Source organism: Bombina bombina, chromosome 2, assembly GCF_027579735.1.
Source record: "Bombina bombina isolate aBomBom1 chromosome 2, aBomBom1.pri, whole genome shotgun sequence".
Taxonomy (NCBI): Eukaryota; Metazoa; Chordata; class Amphibia; order Anura; family Bombinatoridae; genus Bombina; species Bombina bombina.
Genome location: NC_069500.1, coordinates 925882272 through 925902394, shown reverse-complemented (window position 1 = coordinate 925902394; position 20123 = coordinate 925882272).

Below are 20123 nucleotides of genomic sequence, written 5' to 3'. Positions count from 1 at the left end.
AAATAATTAAAGGGATAGGAAAATCAAAAATTAAACTTGCATGGTTCCGATAGAGCATGTCATTTTAAGACACTTTTTAAATTCACTTCTATTTTCAAATGTGCTTCGTTCTCTTAGTATCCCTTGTTGAAAAAGAATGTGCACATATCCTACACTAGTGGGAGCTAGCTGCTGATTGGTGCCTCCACACATTTGTCTTTTGTTATTGGCTCACTAGATGTGTTCAGCTAGCTGCCAATGTTCTTTCTTATACATGTTATATAGTGTGTATAAAATGCACAAATGTAAAATAGCCTGCACTGTATTGTGTGTGCTTACCACAAAACAGCTGTGAAAAAACAAGCAATACACCTTCAATGTGCACTGCTTCTGTAAGGGGTGAAGGAATATGTGAGCTCCAAGATGGTGTCGCCCAGTATGAGCTTCACCCACTGACACCTGTAAGGGTTAAAGGGACATAAAACCAATTTCTTTCTTTCATTTTTCAGATAGGACATACAATTTTAAACAACTTTCCAATTCACTTCTATTTTCAAATTTGCCTTATTATCTTGTTTTTGTTTGTTTGAAGGAGCAGCAAGACACTACTGGGACCTACATGAAACACTCAGTGTTGGTTATCGCATAACTGGGGAATGGTAAATAAATAAATATCTTTTTAAACAATACAATTTTTGGTGTTTACTGTCCCTTTAAGTGCAGAGAAAACTAAGCTTGTGCTTATTTATTATTTATAGGCTGCTCTCCAGCCTCTCCAGGACAGTGGGTTAAGTACTATTTTATGAAAAAGGGGCAAGATAAACAATGAAAATACTTTGCAAAGTTTTTTACAACTCATAATTAAATGTTTTCTTATGAATTATATTTCCACCTCCTTCCCTCCCATTGCTCCAACTCAGCACCAATGATGATTGTTACAGAGAGTAAAACAGACAGAGTCACTCTCTGTAATGATCAGCAATCTGCAGTTATATAGCAAGGGAGCACGATCAGCGTGTTCTTTTAACTGTGTTTAAATGGAATTATATACCACTGATAATCAGAGATATGCACAGGCTAAAAATATAGTTCGGCCGAATATTTTGGACCGAATATTCTGAATTTTCGGCTGCCGTGCTATTCGCTATTTGTTTTGGTTTAAATTAAACAAATACTAAATGTTCATAGAACATTTATATTCATTTTCGTTAAAGGAATGTCAAATGTTACTTTGCTACAGGTAAAAAAGTATTACCTGTAGCATTACATACCAACCTCTAGCATGCTGGAGAGCTGCACTAATCCTGAACCTTCTTCACAGAGCCAAGAGGCGAACTAATAGGAGGCTTAGCGCAAGGGAACCTATGTCTTGCACTAAAGGACCTTCGCCTTTAAGGTTATTTAAAGGAAATAAATTAATATTTCTTCATTTTCTGTAAATTTCATGGTACATTCGTTAATGAACACGAATATCTGTGCTTCGTTAATGAATTTGCATTCGTAACAAAAAATATGCATGTCTAATCATACTTTAAAGGGACATAATACTCATATGCTAAATCGCTTGAAACTGATGCAGTATAACTGTAAAAAGCTGACAGGAAAATATCACCTGAGCATCTATATATAAAAAAGGAAGATATTTTACCTCACAATCTCCTCAGCTCAGCAAAGTAAGTTCTGTGTAAAAAGTTATACTTCACCTGCTCTCAGCTGCAGGTAAAAATAAAAAATAAAATGAAGAAATGAACAGCAGCCAATCAGCATCAGCAGTGCTGAGGTCATTAACTCTTACTGTGATCTCATGAGATTTGACTTAACTCTCATGACATTTCATAGTAAGCTTCCTTTACCTGATTGGTGAACTAATATGAGAGTTCACGAGGCTCATCCTTTCAGCTGTCCCAGGACAGACATACTAAAATGCTGCTTAGAAATCCTTTACAATGGGAGGTGGCTACTGAGGAACTTTTGAGGTAAAATATCTTTCTTTTTTACATAGAGATGTTCAGGAGATATTTTCTAGTCAGCTTTTTACAGCTATGCTGCATCACTTTCAAGTGTTTAAACATTTGTGTATTATGTCCCTTTAAAATTAGTCCTAGCAGCCTTCCTGATGTATGTTGTGTAATTATTTATGCAAATGTATGGTAATGAGTCAGGCAACCCTAATGAATTTCATTGCACCTCGCTTCACCTATATTTCACACAGATTTGTTAGTCTGTGTTCCTGAAATTAACATCCATAGCTGTGAGTGATGAACAATTCATTTAATTTTGCACATGAAATGCGATATGTAAATATATTATTCAATACATATTTATATGTAAATTTTATATATAGTCTCGTAAGCTATTTTATGGGGAATTAGTCTCACTGAATAAATTTGTCTGAGAATCTGTGGTCAGGATTTTTCAGCAACACTAACGCCAAAGACTTTGGAATCGTTAAAGACTTTCTTGCCCTTGTGAAGTTTCTCAAATTGATGTTGTGCAGTTGCCTTGATTTTTTAATTTTTTAAGCTTTCTTTTTTGCTTATGTTTACGTGGACTGTATTGGCAAGAGACGTTTTTTGTTTTCTTTTGTTTGTTTTTATTCATTTTTTTTCTCTAATATTTGGAAGGCATTTTTGTGACAATGGTATCCTTCAGAGTGTTCTATGCACTGAGAGGTGAAAATTTAGGAGATAGATGAGATGGATATAATGAGGACTGGGTACAAATATTTTTTAATTCCACAATTTTCGAGATGCAATGTTGTGGTGAGGTTTTTTCCGCAACATCTTAGGTTCACAGATGAGTTTTAATAAATGTGAAACAAATTGCCAAAAAACGTCAATTACAGGGGCACCAATTATAAAATAAAATATAACATAAAAACAAAACAACTAAATATGTATTTGTTATTAGACCAATGTTCATATATCAGTCCAATATGGGCAACAGATCCTACATTACAGGAAATTTAGGCAACTCTTCAAGGGATGTCAGGCATCTCATCAAATGGTATCCGAGGAAGCAAATGAAAGAAGGCGCCTAATAGCGTTACCTATTCCATCATAGAAACAAGGTCGTAGAAAAACAAGAAACCACTAACATTTGGTAGTGCACCCAATAGTGTTAGTAGAGCGGACCGGATCATCTGAGTTTTCCGGTATGACTCGCCTCCCGTCACCAGGAACAATCCCTGTCATATCCGTTTAGTGGGACTGTGGTATGGCAGCATTTTCACAACTAGTCTACTAGTGTATAATTCATAGCGAAATAACACATATTAGCTAAGTGTAGAAAACATTTATTAAAATGACATAGAATGTGTCAAAAACAAGCAACCACGTTTCCCAGGTTACAACAGTTTCATCAGGCTTAAAGTGTAAGTGAAGTCCAAAAAAAACTTTCATAATTCAAATAGGGCATGCAATTGTTAACAACTTTCCCATTTTCTTTTATCACCAATTTTGCTTTGTTCTCTTGGTATTCTTAGTTGAAAGCTAAACCTAGGAGGTTCATATGCTAATTCTTAAAGGGACAGTCAACACCAGAATTTTTGTTGTTTAAAAAGATAGATAATCCCTTTATTACCCATTCCTCAGTTTTGCATAACCAACACAGTTATAATAATACACATTTATAGATAGTTTGTGGCCCCGCAAAATATTATGACAAAGGGCAGGGGTGCACCAAGGTACAAATTTACCATCATACCACTTGCTTTAATTAGTTGCAAATTGTACATTATTTTTTTCTATGAATCCATGGTATATATCATAATATCAGTTACTAAACTTTAATTGTTAATATATTATGGATTTAAATTATAATTTTTTTATTGTCCCTTTTAACTTTAAAAATGCTCTCATGCGAACTGAAAATAATCTCCAATTGGGCACAGACTCTGAAAAAGATACGCCAACCATGGATGAATGTTTTGAATGTGAATCACTTACACCAGAGACCATGCAGAGAAGAGGTACTTGAGATTCACTTGAAAAAAGGGGAAGAGAATCCAGTATAAATGGAACTTCTTGTATACAGTACAAAAGGTACTTTTTAGGTGGTTTAAAACTGATTTATAATAGGGAGATTTAACATAAGATTAAATTGCTCATTTTGGCTATTAACAGTGATACAACAGAAACATAGATTTTTATTTTATAAAAAAGCAGGAGTACATTATTCACAAAAAATTGAAAAATTAGAAATAACAGAGTGCCATTTACAAACAGGATGCACTGCCTGGTAGTTAGCAAAGCATGATGGACTCTCACAGTCTGACTGCCCCCATTGGCTGCTGCATGCAATCCATCTAAACAGCAAGTATTTCAAATATGTAGGAAACAGGAACCAGATGATTATTCAAGTATTTTATTTCAAATACAAGCAACACATTTCTCGGACTGCAACTCTCTGGCTTCATCTTGGACATCTGGTTAAGTTATTGTATAAGCTTGCATACGCATTTAATTAAAGCAATACATGTGCAACCCCTATGAGAATCACTAAATAGTAATATTGTCCTAAATAAATGTAAATCATTCTACTAAAAATCATTGGTTCATGCTGTTTGGCGCTGACATAAGGTGCAGAAATAAGGGAAGGAGTTATATTGTTTGGTTAAATTGATAAGAGAAGTAAATTAGAATGTTGTTTATAATCGCATGCTCTATCTGAATCATGAAAGAAAAAAATTAAGGTTTCATATCCCTTTAAGTGTTAGTTAAATAATGTCTATGCATTTGGTAATGGTTAAAACTATATTCTTATTGCTTTATAATATATGTTGATTTTACCTGTGACATATATTTGTTCATGTAAGTCTAGAGTTCATGTTTAAAGTGTGTTGTCATCAATTTTTGTATTGGTACATTGTCTCCCAATATATTGGAAAATAAATAATTATATTATCAAAACTACTACAAAGATACAAAGCATAAGCTCTTAAAGGGTCTAGCCAAAATTAAACTTTCATGATTCAGATAGGGCATGCAATTGTAAACTTCCAATTCACTTTTATCATCAAATTTGCTTTGCTCTCTTGGTATTCTTAGTTAAACGCTAGGTAGGCTCATATGCTAATTTCTAAGCCCTTGAAGGCCACCTGTTATCTGAATGCATTTGACCAGTTTTTTTGCAGCTAGAGGGTGTTAGTTTATGTGTGCCATATAGATAAAATTGTGCTCACGCCCGTGGAGGTACATATGAGAGGGTTACTGATTGGCTAAAATGCAGGTCTGTCAAAAGAACCAAAATTAGGGGGGCAGTCTTCATAGGCTTAGATAAAAGGTAATTACAGAGGTAAAAAGGTATACTAATATAACTGTTATGGGTAATAAAGGGATTATCTATCTTTTTAAACAATAAAAATCTGGAGTAGACTGCCCCTTTAAGAATGACAGACAATATACAATATAGGCAGTATATTATAACAGTGTTGAGTCACCATAGCATATTTTTAAAACATTTTTTTTTTTCAGGCAGTCTTGTGACTGATTTAAGGACTTTACAGCAGGTCAAGGCAGCCATAATGAAAAAAGGGATTTGCAAACTCAGACATAAAAGCAACGGGCATAAGAGATTAAACAGTTACTATTACTTAGGAGTTGTTGAAATTAAGCTGTTGTGTATTTAATTCTTGACAGGAGCTTGATCATTTGTGAACCCCAACCAATAGCAACTGGGTTGATGCTCTGCAGTAACCAGGGGATCTAGATCAAACTGTAGGTTAAAAAAACTAATGCAGCCTAGGCATCAAGGCTTTACTCAGACTAATTCTTTTTTGTGGTTCTCCTGTCTCCTTGTTGCCTTTAGTCTTCTGTATGTATCTTCTTTATCAAATGGATACACTTATTTTCTGTTTATTTCATCCACTCTGTGCTTGTGATTTGCATATTTTCTCTCTCCACATGAAACCCCTTTGCAATCACTGGTTACCATGTGTTCAGCAGGTACATCTTTGTAGATGTCATCCAGGTAACTTCATTTTTGTGTCCTCTAACTCTTCCAAGGTCATAATTCACTTATTTTCTTCTTTTTTTCAAAGTATTTAATTGATCTCAAATGATTGCCACTTTCAACTTTAGAATATTTCATCTACTGCTGAATATCCTGAAAGATGCTTATCATACTTTTTAAAACAGTATTTTCAATATAAAATACAAAAGCTCCTGAGTATGAATATTCTAGTCTAAAATGTTTTTTTCCCCCATTAAAATATGACTATTTTTTTTTCTGAATTACGTCACTTTGTTATTCTCACCTATTTTTACTTCACAACTGACATGTTTACATGAATTTATCCCATGTTAGTAATCACAGACTGAGTGTAAAAAGAAGAGATCTGATGAAGTGCCCTTGAGGCACGAAACGCGTCAGCTGCAGTACCTGTTTGCTATGTCCTTTGGCTTTAATATGCATACCCAATAAAATGGACGTTTTAATACAGATCTCTCCTCCTGGTTTGATTTCATTTATGGTGATATTCTCTGAGACAGCTAACCTTGTTTTGTTTACATGAATTGTCAGATCTAATACCGTTTCAATACTTGCTATTATCTAGGATTCCTATTAACAAAGAAGCATATCACATGGTGTCTGAAGTCAATGAGGGGAACAGCACTTGCATTTATAAATAGATCACTGTTTATGAATGTTTCATAATCCATAATGTCTCATTTCATTTAAATTTAAAGGGTCAATATAGTGCAAAAATGACATTAGAGCATCTAATTTTATCTCTATAAACCCTGCAAATCTGTGTGTTCAACCCACTCTAAGGGATTAAAGACACTGGTTAAGTACCGCTTAGGACCTGCAAAAAACTTAGTACTACTCAGGAGATGCAAAAAAAAAAAAAATGCTGCCACTGAGGACTAATTAGCAGCATTAGCTGCACAGCTGGGTCATGGAACTGACAATAGTAATTGGTCGCGTGGTAATTTACGCTGGGGGAAGGAAGCAGTGCAGAAGTGAGAGTGGGCGGGAAAGTCTAGTATTGGGGTCAGGGGCAGGAGTGACTGTTGGTTATGAGGGCATTATGCCAGATGTGATGGGGAGAGGGGTATGAGGGCAATAATGACTGCTGGTAAGGGGACAGGTGTATCTGGGCTAAGGGGCAACAGGGCATGATCCCTAGTATGGAATATATGTAAATGTAGATGTATAATTATTCTTTTAAATTTTAATTCATTTTTTCCTCTTGATAAAAAGCTGCCAGGGGAAAGCAGCCCCAAACCACAATGATGATCTCTATACCATGCTTTCATGATGTGGATGCTGTTTTTAAGCATTGTTTTGGTTTTGTCTGGGTATTTTCTACCAAGGAGTTCAGCTTTTCTGTCGTCGTCATAGAACATTATGACAAATCTACTGTGGAACATATATAATTTATATATATATTTAATTTTTTTAAATTTGATGCACGACTCAATCCTTCTCAGCTATGGAGGATACCAGTGCTGCACAAATTTCTGGAGAGATGTTCTGATTTTTCAGAGACAATTTTTTCAGCTGTTCTTTGCTGGAGGGATTGTGTTTCTTTACCTTTCCTTTAAAAATACCCCAAAGGTGTTCTATTGGATACAAGTCAGGCGACATTCTTGGCCAGGTCAAAGTTTTCTCTTTTTCGTCTTTAGAAGTTCTTTCATGATTTTGGCAGTGTGCTTTAGATTGTTATCATACTGGAATATTCCTCTAGTACCAAGCTTTTGTAGACCTGGAGTCATCTAGTCAGCTAGTATTTTGGTATATCCACAGGTATACATGGTGCCATCTATATATGTCATCTCCCCAACACCTTTTGCACTAATGCACTAATGCAGCCCCATATCATCACACTCCTACTTCAGTGCTTCACTGTATTCTTGGCCAGGTTCCTGCCCCATTTGAGCCGGACAAATTTATCTTGGTCTTATCTGACCAAAGAATGTGCTCCTAATATTCATCATGCTTCTTTTCATTTCCTTTAGCAAAGTTTAATCTTCCAGTTTTATGCTGAAGAGCAAGCCAAGGGTTTTTTCTTGAACGTTATGCAACGTCCTTCACACTGTCTGAGCTGTCCACAAAACCTTGATTTCAACTTATCACTCTGATCCAAGACTGAAGCACTTGCCCATCTGTTTTTCAGTGCAAGTAGCGCACTGTCTGTCCGCATCATTTCAGAAGAAGAACCACTGTAGATCTGATAAGTGGTCATATGGGCTCATTATATACTTCCTGATTACTGCTGCAACTGTGTTTTGACATGATTTTTAGTTGGTCACTGATGTATCATTTTCCTTTTTATGAACATAAAAAACAAATACATTAGAAAGACTATATTGAAATTCACGGCCCTGCAGAACGAACTTATATATATATAATAGTATATATAGATGTGTGTGTGTGTGTGTGTGTGTGAAATGGATTGGGTGTTTTGGCTTGCGCTGTGTGTTATGCAAATAGTTATTTGCCCTTTTTAAAGTTTCTCCTGATGTATTTCCAAGGGGCAGCTTAGTCTGGAGATTCCACTTTCATCAAGGAATAAATAGTATGGTAGGAGTGAGGGTTCCAAACTGTAGCGCTCATAGAATGGAGGAAAGATAAACAGAGAACAATTTATGGTGCAGTATGAATATATAGTTAACAGTATTGTGCAATAAAGTAACAAATTGTTGCTCACCTTTTTATAGACCTCAAACATGTGAGGTATGGAGGAGCGTAGGGAGGGAGGTAATCCCTAATCTGTAATGCCATCCCCTGCAGATTTCACAGCCAATTGGCCGCTAGCAGGGTTTGTCAATTAATCTAATCGTATCTGAATTGGTTCGAATAGTTGTTCACTGTTCAGAGCAGTGAGGGATGCGTTAAGGGAGCAGCGGTCTTAAGAGCCGCTCCTTCTTTACCTCCCTGTTTCCAGTGAACTTGAAAAAAAAAAAAAAAAAGGCTCGCACAGAAACAGATGCATTGGGGACGGTTATCGGTTTGTCAAATTGGCCCCATATGGGTAATCTCCTCAATCCTTAAAATAAAAATGTATCAATGATTTATTTACAAAAAAAAATCTATATCCTTTAATGGAAGTTTTCTGTAGAAAAACATTAGATACAGTTTTATAAAAAAAATTTTTTTGCTGTCTAACTTGCTCTTCATAATAGGGGCCATATGTGGTGTCATAATGGCTAGAATGGGGGGGGGGGACTCCACTGAAACATAGGGAGGCAGAGAGTTCAGGTTAGCCAGAGCAGCTGGAAGCATCTTTATAAAAGTTTGTGGAGCCAGTGACAGCAGTGGGAATCACCTCCACCAACAGCCTAATGAGTGTTACTGGGGGTGATGGGGACTTGCAGGAGCACTGACAATCCTCCAACTTGTGATATACTGCAAGATATCAGTGCACTATCTTCACCCGCACATGTGTTTATTTTCATTGTCTAAATGTTTAACCCTTTCGTGTCAGGGCTAAAGTGCCTACATCGGAACAACTGTTCCGATGTAGACAAATTGAGACCACGCGATCGTGCATAAAATTGCGAGATTTCAATTATTGGATCGCGTCTGGGGGGCGTCCCTACAACCCTAGGAACGCCCTCCAGACCGCGATCAAATCCTGGCAGCACAGAAGGCTTCAGGACTGCCGTTAGCTATGACGTTCTATTCCGTCATAACGGCTTTAAAGCCCAGTCTAATTATGACGGAATAGAACGGCATAACGGCTTTAAAAGGTTAAGCACCCATCATCATTACACAGAAAAACAAATCAAAACAACATCTTACAAGGGAATAATAAGTGCCATTGTAGACTCACGGTTCTGCTCCTCCCCCTCTCTTCAATACAGCAAGTGCACAGCACTTTTTCATTAAAACCTTTCCTTTATTAGATTTCAGGCATTAAAAACATCAACCGGTTCACATAATAAATACAAAAAGCATTCAGGAATAATATTGAGATGCAGCTACTGCACAGTACAGCTCCGGATCTGTATTGTGCACACTAGTTGTATCATGCACTTTAGTTTAGTTATGAAGACTACAATATCACTGATCAGTGACTGTGCACCTCTACTGTTACAGGGGACAACACAGAGGACTTGAAAACATTTTTTGCTTCATGATTCAAACAGAGCAGGCAATTTTAAACAAATTTCCATTTTGCTTCTATTATCAAATATTCTTTGTTTTTTGTTTTTTGCTATCTTGGCATCCTTTGTTGAAAAGCAGGATAGTACACTTAGGAGAGTGCATGAGTCCAGCACTATATGGCAGCAGTTTTGCAAGAATCTTATACATTAGCAAGAGCACTTTTTCCTGCCATGCAGTGCTCTGGACATGTGTACGCTACCTACTTAGGTATCTCTTCAATAAAGAATACCAAAATAACAAAGCAAATTTGATAGTAGAAGTCAATTGAAAACTTTTTTAAATTATATGCTCTGTCAGAATCACGAAAGAAAAATATCAGGTTTCATGCCCCTTTAAAGGGCCACTGTAAGTAAATATTTTCTATGCCTGTTACTAACTAACTACCCCAAATACGCTTTTTATCAATAGCATTTCATTAACATATCTCTACCGTATATCAGAAATCTTGTCTGCAAATTTAATTGTTTTCCAAACCCACTCCGTGGGTATCTTTTGCTCTGTACCAATCCGCTTACATAACCTAGGTTTCAAAATGGCGCTTTAAACACAAAGTTATTGGTTTAAGTATTTTGAACACGCAGTGCTGAAAATAGTGGGCAGGATAACGTGACATCATAGGCGAATAAAAGATATAACTTTTAGAACGTTATGAAACTTCGTTTTGGAGAAAATATAGGTCAGTAGGTTTTTATTAATGTTTATTAACTTTAATATGTTAGTTGTTTAGCTTAAAAATTATAACAGAAAGTAATACTTTAAATTTCAAGATGGAGCGCCCAGTGTGAAGATGCAGAACTTCACTAACCAGGATTTTTGAAAGGTTAAAATAATCAAATAGCTTTGAAGAGAGCTGCAGGCATTAAATGAAACAACAGCATGGTGTAAGTAATAACAATGCTACCTTAGTTGTACTCGGCTGTTAAACGTCCCTTTAATAATAGCCCCTTTGTTAGAGGCAAAATATAAACACATTATGCCTAAAGTTTGCTTTAAAGGGAAGTCTAGTCCCAAACAATCTTTCATTATTCAGATAGGGGCATGTGATTTTAAACAATTTTCCATTTTACTTCTATCACCAATTTTGCTTTGTTCTCTTGTGGTATTCTTAATTGAAAGCTAAATCTAGGAGGTTCATATGCTAATTTTTAAGCCCTGTTGAAGGCCGCCTCTAAGCTCAGGGCATTTTGACAGTTTTCACCACTAGAAGGGTGTTAGTTCATGTGTTTCATATAGAAAAACACTGTGCTCACGCACGTGGAGTTCCTAGGAGCCCGCACTGATTGGCTAAAATGCAAGTCTGTCAAAAGAACTGAAATAAGGGGGCAGTTTGCAGAGGCTTAGATACAAGATTAATCACAGAGTAAAAGTGTAGTTAATATAACTGTGATGGTTATGCAAAACTAGGGAATGGGTATAAAGGGATTATCTATCTTTTAAAACAATACATATTCTGGTGTAGACTGTCACTTTAACTTTTCTTTAATTACTTCTTAAAGGGACAATAAACTGTAGATTTCATGCACCCTCCCTCTAATTATCAGTGCTGGCCATTTTGCAACTTAGGTTACACTACAGGTATCTTGAAGGAGAGTTACTGCACATATGCAAACACAACAGCAAAGGAATGGAAAGGAAGGTACATTTCAAAATGGCAGGCACCGCATGAATAGTCAGGAGGCAAGCAATAACCACCAAGTTTTTATGGCTAATAAAAATGTTTGGCGTTTAATGTCACCTGTATTTAAAAACAATATTATCATTGGTAATAGAGGCTAGCTCATCTTTATACTGACATAACTAGAAATGGATGAACCTTTAAAAAAAACTGTAAAATAAAAAAAACTCCATTACACTTATTACATGAGACATGCATCATCATATAATCAATATTAAAGAAAAACGATGGTAAAAATAAATAAAATTCTGCCGTTGATTAGTTAATAAATTATCAATGTGGGTAACTCTTAAAGGGACATGAAACCCAAAATGTTCATGATTTAGGTAGAACATACAATTTTAAACAACTTTCGAGTTTACTTCTATTATCAAATTTGCTACATTTTCATGGTATCATTTGTTGAAGGAGCAGCAATGCACTACCAGTTTCTAACTGAACACATGGATGAGCCAATGACAATCGATATATATATATATATATATATATATACAGGGAGTGCAGAATTATTAGGCAAATGAGTATTTTGACCACATCATCCTCTTTATGCATGTTGTCTTACTCCAAGCTGTATAGGCTCGAAAGCCTACTACCAATTAAGCATATTAGGTGATGTGGATCTCTGTAATGAGAAGGGGTGTGGTCTAATGACATCAACACCCTATATCAGGTGTGCATAATTATTAGGCAACTTCCTTTCCTTTGGCAAAATGGGTCAAAAGAAGGACTTGACAGGCTCAGAAAAGTCAAAAATAGTGAGATATCTTGCAGAGGGATGCAGCACTCTTAAAATTGCAAAGCTTCTGAAGCGTGATCATCGAACAATCAAGCGTTTCATTCAAAATAGTCAACAGGGTCGCAAGAAGCGTGTGGAAAAACCAAGGCGCAAAATATCTGCCCATGAACTGAGAAAAGTCAAGCGTGCAGCTGCCAAGATGCCACTTGCCACCAGTTTGGCCAAATTTCAGAGCTGCAACATCACTGGAGTGCCCAAAAGCACAAGGTGTGCAATACTCAGAGACATGGCCAAGGTAAGAAAGGCTGAAAGACGACCACCACTGAACAAGACACACAAGCTGAAACGTCAAGACTGGGCCAAGAAATATCTCAAGACTGATTTTTCTAAGGTTTTATGGACTGATGAAATGAGAGTGAGTCTTGATGGGCCAGATGGATGGGCCCGTGGCTGGATTGGTAAAGGGCAGAGAGCTCCAGTCCGACTCAGACGCCAGCAAGGTGGAGTTGGAGTACTGGTTTGGGCTGGTATCATCAAAGATGAGCTTGTGGGGCCTTTTCGGGTTGAGGATGGAGTCAAGCTCAACTCCCAGTCCTACTGCCAGTTTCTGGAAGACACCTTCTTCAAGCAGTGGTACAGGAAGAAGTCTGCATCCTTCAAGAAAAACATGATTTTCGTGCAGGACAATGCTCCATCACACGCGTCCAAGTACTCCACAGCGTGGCTGGCAAGAAAGGGTATAAAAGAAGAAAATCTAATGACATGGCCTCCTTGTTCACTTGATCTGAACCCCATTGAGAACCTGTGGTCCATCATCAAATGTGAGATTTACAAGGTGGGAAAACAGTACACCTCTCTGAACAGTGTCTGGGAGGCTGTGGTTGCTGCTGCACGCAATGGTGATGGTGAACAGATCAAAACACTGACAGAATCCATGGATGGCAGGCTTTTGAGTGTCCTTGCAAAGAAAGGTGGCTATATTGGTCACTGATTTGTTTTTGTTTTGTTTTTGAATGTCAGAAATGTATATTTGTGAATGTTGAGATGTTATATAGGTTTCACTGGTAAAAATAAATAATTGAAATGGGTATATATTTGTTTTTTGTTAAGTTGCCTAATAATTATGCACAGCAATAGTCACCTGCACACACAGATATCCCCCTAAAATAGCTATAACTAAAAACAAACTAAAAACTACTTCCAAAACTATTCATCTTTGATATTAATGAGTTTTTTGGGTTCATTGAGAACATGGTTGTTGTTCAATAATAAAATGAATCCTCAAAAATACAACTTGCCTAATAATTCTGCACTCCCTGTATATATATACACACACACGCACACAGAGAAGTGCACTCACAGGAACGAACAACCAGCTCAATACCATTGTTAGCCTGTTCTATGGTGATTTACCACCTGGGTGCAACTTCTTTTAGCCCAGTAATGCTTTTCACAGAGTAGAACTTTCCTGTAGTATATCAGTCTGATCCCGCCAATTACGGTCAGTCCAGCACCGAAATACCAGGCAATTCCTCTCTGAACAAGGAACACAGCAACCCCAGACGATCGTTTCGTCCTTCATTGGGCCTGAGCAAGGGGTCCACGTCTGGTTGCCCCTTTTTCCCATAGGGAGACTAAATACACACAGAGAGAAGCACACTCACAGGAATGAACAACCAGCTCAATACCATTGTTAGCCTTTTCTATGGCAACTTACCACCTGGGTTCAACTTCTTTTAGCCCAGTAATGCTTTTCAAAGAGAAGAACTTTCTTGTAGTATATCAGTCTGATCCCGCCTATTACGGTCAGTCCAGGGCCAAAATACCAGGCAATTCCTCTCTGAACAAGGAACACAGCAACCCCAGACGATCGTTTCAGCCTTCATTGGGCCTCGTCAGTGAGGTGTAGCCATATTCCTCTAAGCACACTAAGCAAGGAGTCCACGTCTGGTTGCCCCTTTTTCCCATAGGGAGACTAAATACACACAGAGAGAAATGCACTCACAGGAATGAACAACCAGCTCAATACTATTGTTAGCCTGTTCTATGGCGATTTACCACCTGGGTGCAACTTCTTTTAGCCCAGTAATGCTTTTCACAGAGTAGAACTTTCCTGTAGTAAATCAGTCTGATCCCGCATATTACGCTCAGTCCATCGCTGAAATACCAGGCAATTCCTCTCTGAACAAGGAACATAGCAACCCCAGACAATCATTTCGTCCTTCATTGGACCTCGTCGGTGAAGTGTAGCCATATTCCTCTAAGCACACTGAGCAAGAAGTCCACATCTGGTTGCCCCTTTTTCCCCTAGGGAGACTAAATACTAGGGTTGCCACCTCAGCCATGTTTTCCTGGACACTAATGAGTTACACATGCTGCAGGGTGTGCAGGGAGGAACATGTATTGTGTTTCTGGACAGCACTATTCATGTTCCTCCCTGCACACCCTGCAGCATGTGTAACTTATAAGTGTTCTGTATTTTAAGGGACAGGTGGCAAACCTACTAAATACACACAGAGAGAAGCACACTCACAGGAACGAACAAACAGCTCAATACCATTGTTAACCTTTTATATGGCGATTTACTACCTGGGTGCAACTTCTTTTAGCCCAGTAATGCTTTTCACAGAGTAGAACTTTCCTGTAGTATATCAGTCTGATCCCGCCTATTACGGTCAGTCCAGCACCAAAATACCAGACAATTCTTCTCTGAACAAGGAGCACAGCAACCCCAGACGATCGTTTCGGCCTTCATTGTGCCGCATCAGTGAGGTATAGCCATAATCCTCTAAGCACACTGAGCAAGGAGTCCACGTCTGGTTGCCCCTTTTTTCCCATAGGGAGACTAAATACACACAGAGAGAAGTGCACTCACAGGAACGAACAACCAGCTCAATACTATTGTTAGCCTGTTCTATGGCGATTTACCACCTGGGTGCAACTTCTTTTTGTGTGTATGTATATATATATATATATATATATATATATATACATATACATACAGAGAGAAGCACACTCACAGGAACGAACAACTGGCTCAATACTATTGTGTAGCGCTGGTACTATGGTGATTTACCACCTGGGGTGCAGCATTCCTTTATAGCCCCAGTATATGCTTTGGTCACACGATGAACTTTCCTGTAGGTATAGTCAGGTAGGATCCCACCTTAATGGGTACGGCCAGTCCAGCGGCCTGCTAATACCAGGAGGAATTCACTCTCGGAAGCAAAAGGAACACAGCAACCCCAGAAGATCGTTTTGGCCTTTCATTGGGTCACTCATCAGTGAGGTGTAGCCAATATTCTTTTGTCTAAGCACACTGAGCAAGGAGGTCCATGTCTTAGGTTATCCCCTTGTATCCCGATAGGGAGACTGGCTTTACCTAGATAAAACTTTCAGCAAAGGGAATAACATGAGAAAGAAAAAAAAAAAAAAAAAAAAAATATAAGTGTGATATGACAGTACATTGGAAAGTTGTTTCTAAATTGTGATGCTCTGTGCATAAATCATGAATTGTTCATAATATGATTTTACAGTCCCGTCTTTATTTTCCCAAAAATTCAAAGAACTCGTCAATAAGATAAAATTGGATTATTGCATAACGTCTGCTAAGCATATTCAATAACGTATGACCGCTCAATGAATTAGGTGCATATTAGGGATTAGTATATCCAAAAATATATTATACACATTAATAAGAGGGCATTTAAAATGTATTGAAAATATTTTGGTAAACCCCTAAAAAAAATTCAGCAAAAATTAATATTGATGGAAACTAATACAGCAGTACAAGTTGTTAACATCCTAGTTCTGCTTGTTGTTTGAAAAGGACAATGGTCCCACATTACTGGCAGAGAGCTAAACAAAGCTGCAAGTCTCCAAGATAATGTTGATTTATATATGACAGGTGGGACAAAGGAAACATAACTATAATGAACAGTACTTAAACTATTCTATATACATTTAACAATAAAATGGGCATTAAAAAGTGAGGTGCAAACAATACAAGAAATGTAGTGTGCTGAGTGACATCGAGACACAATAAAATCTCTCATAACTCATGTTCCAAGATTCATGTCAGTTTTCATCCCTGAAAAGGCTCGTGCCTTTGAGTTTACTTTAAACGTGTTGAAAAATCAGGAAAGTGTCCTTTCAGAGAGGAAAGACTTGTCAACAGACCACATGCTTAGCTTAAAGGGAAAGTCTACTCCAGAATTGTTATTGTTTAAAAAGATAGATAATCCCTTTATTATCCATTCCCCAGTTTTATTTATATACTTTTTACCTTTGTGATTAACTTGTATCTAAGTCTCTGCCGACTGCTCCCTTTTCTCAGTGCGTTTGACAGACTTGCATTTTAGCCAATCAGTGCTGACTCATAAATAACTCCATGGAGCTGAGCACAATGTTATCTATATGTCACGCATGAACTAGAGCTGTCTAGCTGTGACACACTAGTAAAATGCACTTAGATAAGAGGCAGCCTTAAAGGGCTTAGAAATTAGTATATGAGCCTATTTCAGTTTGGCTTTCAACAAAGAATACAAAGTCCAGACAACTCCCTGATACAGCTGCAGTATGCACCACGCCCGTGCTTAACCCTTAAAGTAGCACAAAAATACGATAACCAATACGCTACCTGCTTACAAAGATCTGCAGGAGTGTGTTATCCAAATGCAAAACTGTTCAAAATATGGGTGAATGTGTGCATATAACGATAATACGGTTGACTGAAGAAACCTGTGTTAGGTAATATATCACAACTGTCGTAAATTTTTAACACATTGTGTCAACTTTTTTATCAACTTTAAGCATATTTGCTATTAAGGTTCTTCATAGAAAAACACTTCGAACATCCAGTTCTTATATTGTAAAACATAGCTTTTATTTAAAAACTTCAAATAAAATGTTACAGACTTGGACTTGTTTACTATTAAGTACTATGTAAAGTTTTAGATACCTCTGACCCTTGGTGATGCGTCACTAGACACATTTCGCCGTAGCTTTCTCAATAGTGACTGTCATATAAGCTAAACCGCCAACCTTTTAAACTCCTTTCTAATCACATGACTTCCATTCAAAAGACGGAAGACTCATTTTGGTAAAGTCTTACCCTATTACAAAAAAGCAGGAAAATACTCAACTGTTGCTAGGGAGATTTTCTGTCAAAACCTCGGCTCTATGAGCTTTTACTATCCATCGCAACATTGTGTCTAATGCTCCAAATTAAGTATATAACAAATCATATCAGGAGCTACATTGAAAGAGTAAATGTTTTTATCTCCTGCTAAAAGTATCTAGAAATACCTCCTAATAATTAAAAAGAAACAAAGTTCTGAACTGCTGGGATTAATGAACCAGAAAAAATAGTTGTTAAAGGGGCAGTGTTTCATACGTATATACAACAATTATAAAGTTCAGAACTTTGTTTCTTTTTAATCATTAGGAGGTATTTCTAGATAATTTTAGCAGGAGATAAAAACATTTACTCTTTCAATGCAGCTCCTGATACAATTTGTTATAAAAAAGTTTAAAAGGTTGGCGGTTTAGCTTATATGACAGTCACTATTGAGAAAGCTACGGCGAAACGCGTCTAAGGGTCCAAGGGTCGGAGGTATCTAACACTGTACATAGTACTTAATAGAAAACAAGTCCAGGTCTGTAACATTTTATTTGAAGTTTTTAAATAACATCTATGTTTTACAATATAAGAACTGGATGAACGAAGAACCTGTTATAGCAAATATGCTTAAAATTGATAAAAAGTTGACACAATGTGTTGAAAATTTACAACAGTTGTGATATATTACTTAACACAGGTTTCTTCAGTCAACCTGTATTATCGTTATATGCACACATTTGCCCATATTTTGAACAGTTTTTCAACAAAGAATACCAAGAGAACAAAGCAAATGTAATGATAAAAGTAAATTTGAAAGTTGTTTAAAATTGCATGCCCTATCAGAATCATGAAAGTTTAATTTTGAATAGACTATTTTGACTAGACTGTTCTTTAATAAAGACATGTCTTTTATCCGCACTGGAACTTCAAAATCAGAGGTTCCAACAAAAAAATAATAATAATTCTTGCAGTCATTGCTGATAAAAGCTAAAATGAGTAATATATGGTGTGAGTTTATAGGAGAGTGATTGGTTTCTGGTGTTCATTTTTTTATTTTTATTTATTACCGAATTTTGGCATATATATTATATTTGGTTATTACAATCCTATATAATAAAAAGGCCAGGTATGTTTGTAAGATGCAGTCATGCAGTAGAGACTCGCAAGAGGACAAACATACCTGGCCTTCGAGCAACAGAGTAGCTGGCGCAACTGTGGAAGCTGCCTGGTGGAGCGTGACTGGGCGTGCGTGATGGGGGGCGTGGCCGGGCATGCCGTGATGGGGGGCATGGCCTCACAGGGGAGGGGACGTGCTTTAGGGGCGTTGCCGGTGAGAGAGAGGTGGGAGAAAACCAAACACAGAGGAGGGGACAGAGAGAGAAGGCAGAGCGAGAAAGAGGGGGGAAGAGAGAGAGAGAGCAAAAAGAGAGGAGGGGAGAGAGAGAGAGCAAAAGGAGGGGTGGGAGAGCAAAAGAGGGGGGAAGAGAGCAAAAGAGGGGGGGAGAGAGAGAGCAAAAGAGGGGGGAAGAGAGCAAAAGAGGGGGGGAGAGAGAGAGAAAAGAGAGAGGGAAAGAGAGAGAGAGAGCAAAAGAGAGGGGAGGAAGAGAGAGGAGAGCAAAGAGAGGGGGACGAGAGAGAGAGAGAGAGCAAAAGAGAGGGGGGAGAGAGAGAAGCTAAAGAGGAGGAGAGAGAGAGGAGCAAAAGAGGGGGGGGAGAGAGCAAAGAGAGGGGAGAGAGAGAGCAAAAAGAGGAGCGAGGAGAGAGCAAAAGAGAGGGGGGAGAGAGAGCAAAAGAGAGGGGGGGAGAGAGAGCAAAAGAGAGGGGGGAGAGAGAGTAAAGAGAGGGGGAGAGAGAGAGGAGAGCAAAAGAGGGGGGAGAGAGCAAAAGAGGGGGAGAGAGAGCAAAAGAGGGGGAGAGAGAGAGAGAAAAAGAGGGGGAGGATAGAAAAAGAGGGGGAGAAAGAGCACAAAAGAGGGGGAGGAGAGAGAGAGCGCAAAAGAGGGGGGAGAGAGCGCAAAAGAGGGGGGAGAGAGAGCACAAAAGAGGGGGAGAGAGAGAGCACAAAAAAGGGGAGAGAGAGCTCAAAAGAGAGGGGGAGAGAGAGCTCAAAAGAGAGGGGGGAGAGAGAGAGTGCAAAAGAGGGGGAGAGAGAGCGCAAAAGAGGGGGAGAGAGAGCGCAAAAGAGGGAGAGAGAGAGCGCAAAAGAGAGGGGGAGAGAGCACAAAAGAGAAGGGGAGAGAGCGCAAAAGAGAGGGGGGAAAGAGTGCAAAAGAGAGGGGGAGAGAGAACAAAAGAGAAGGAGAGAGAGAGCAAAAGAGAGGGGGAAAGAGCGCAAAAGAGAGGGGGAGAGAGCACAAAAAAGAAGGGGAGAGAGCGCAAAAGAGAGGGGGGAAAGAGTGCAAAAGAGAGAGGGAGAGAGAACAAAAGAGAGGGGAAGAGAGAGCAAAAGAGAGGGGGAAAGAGAGCAAAAGAGAGGGGGAGAGAGAGTGCAAAAG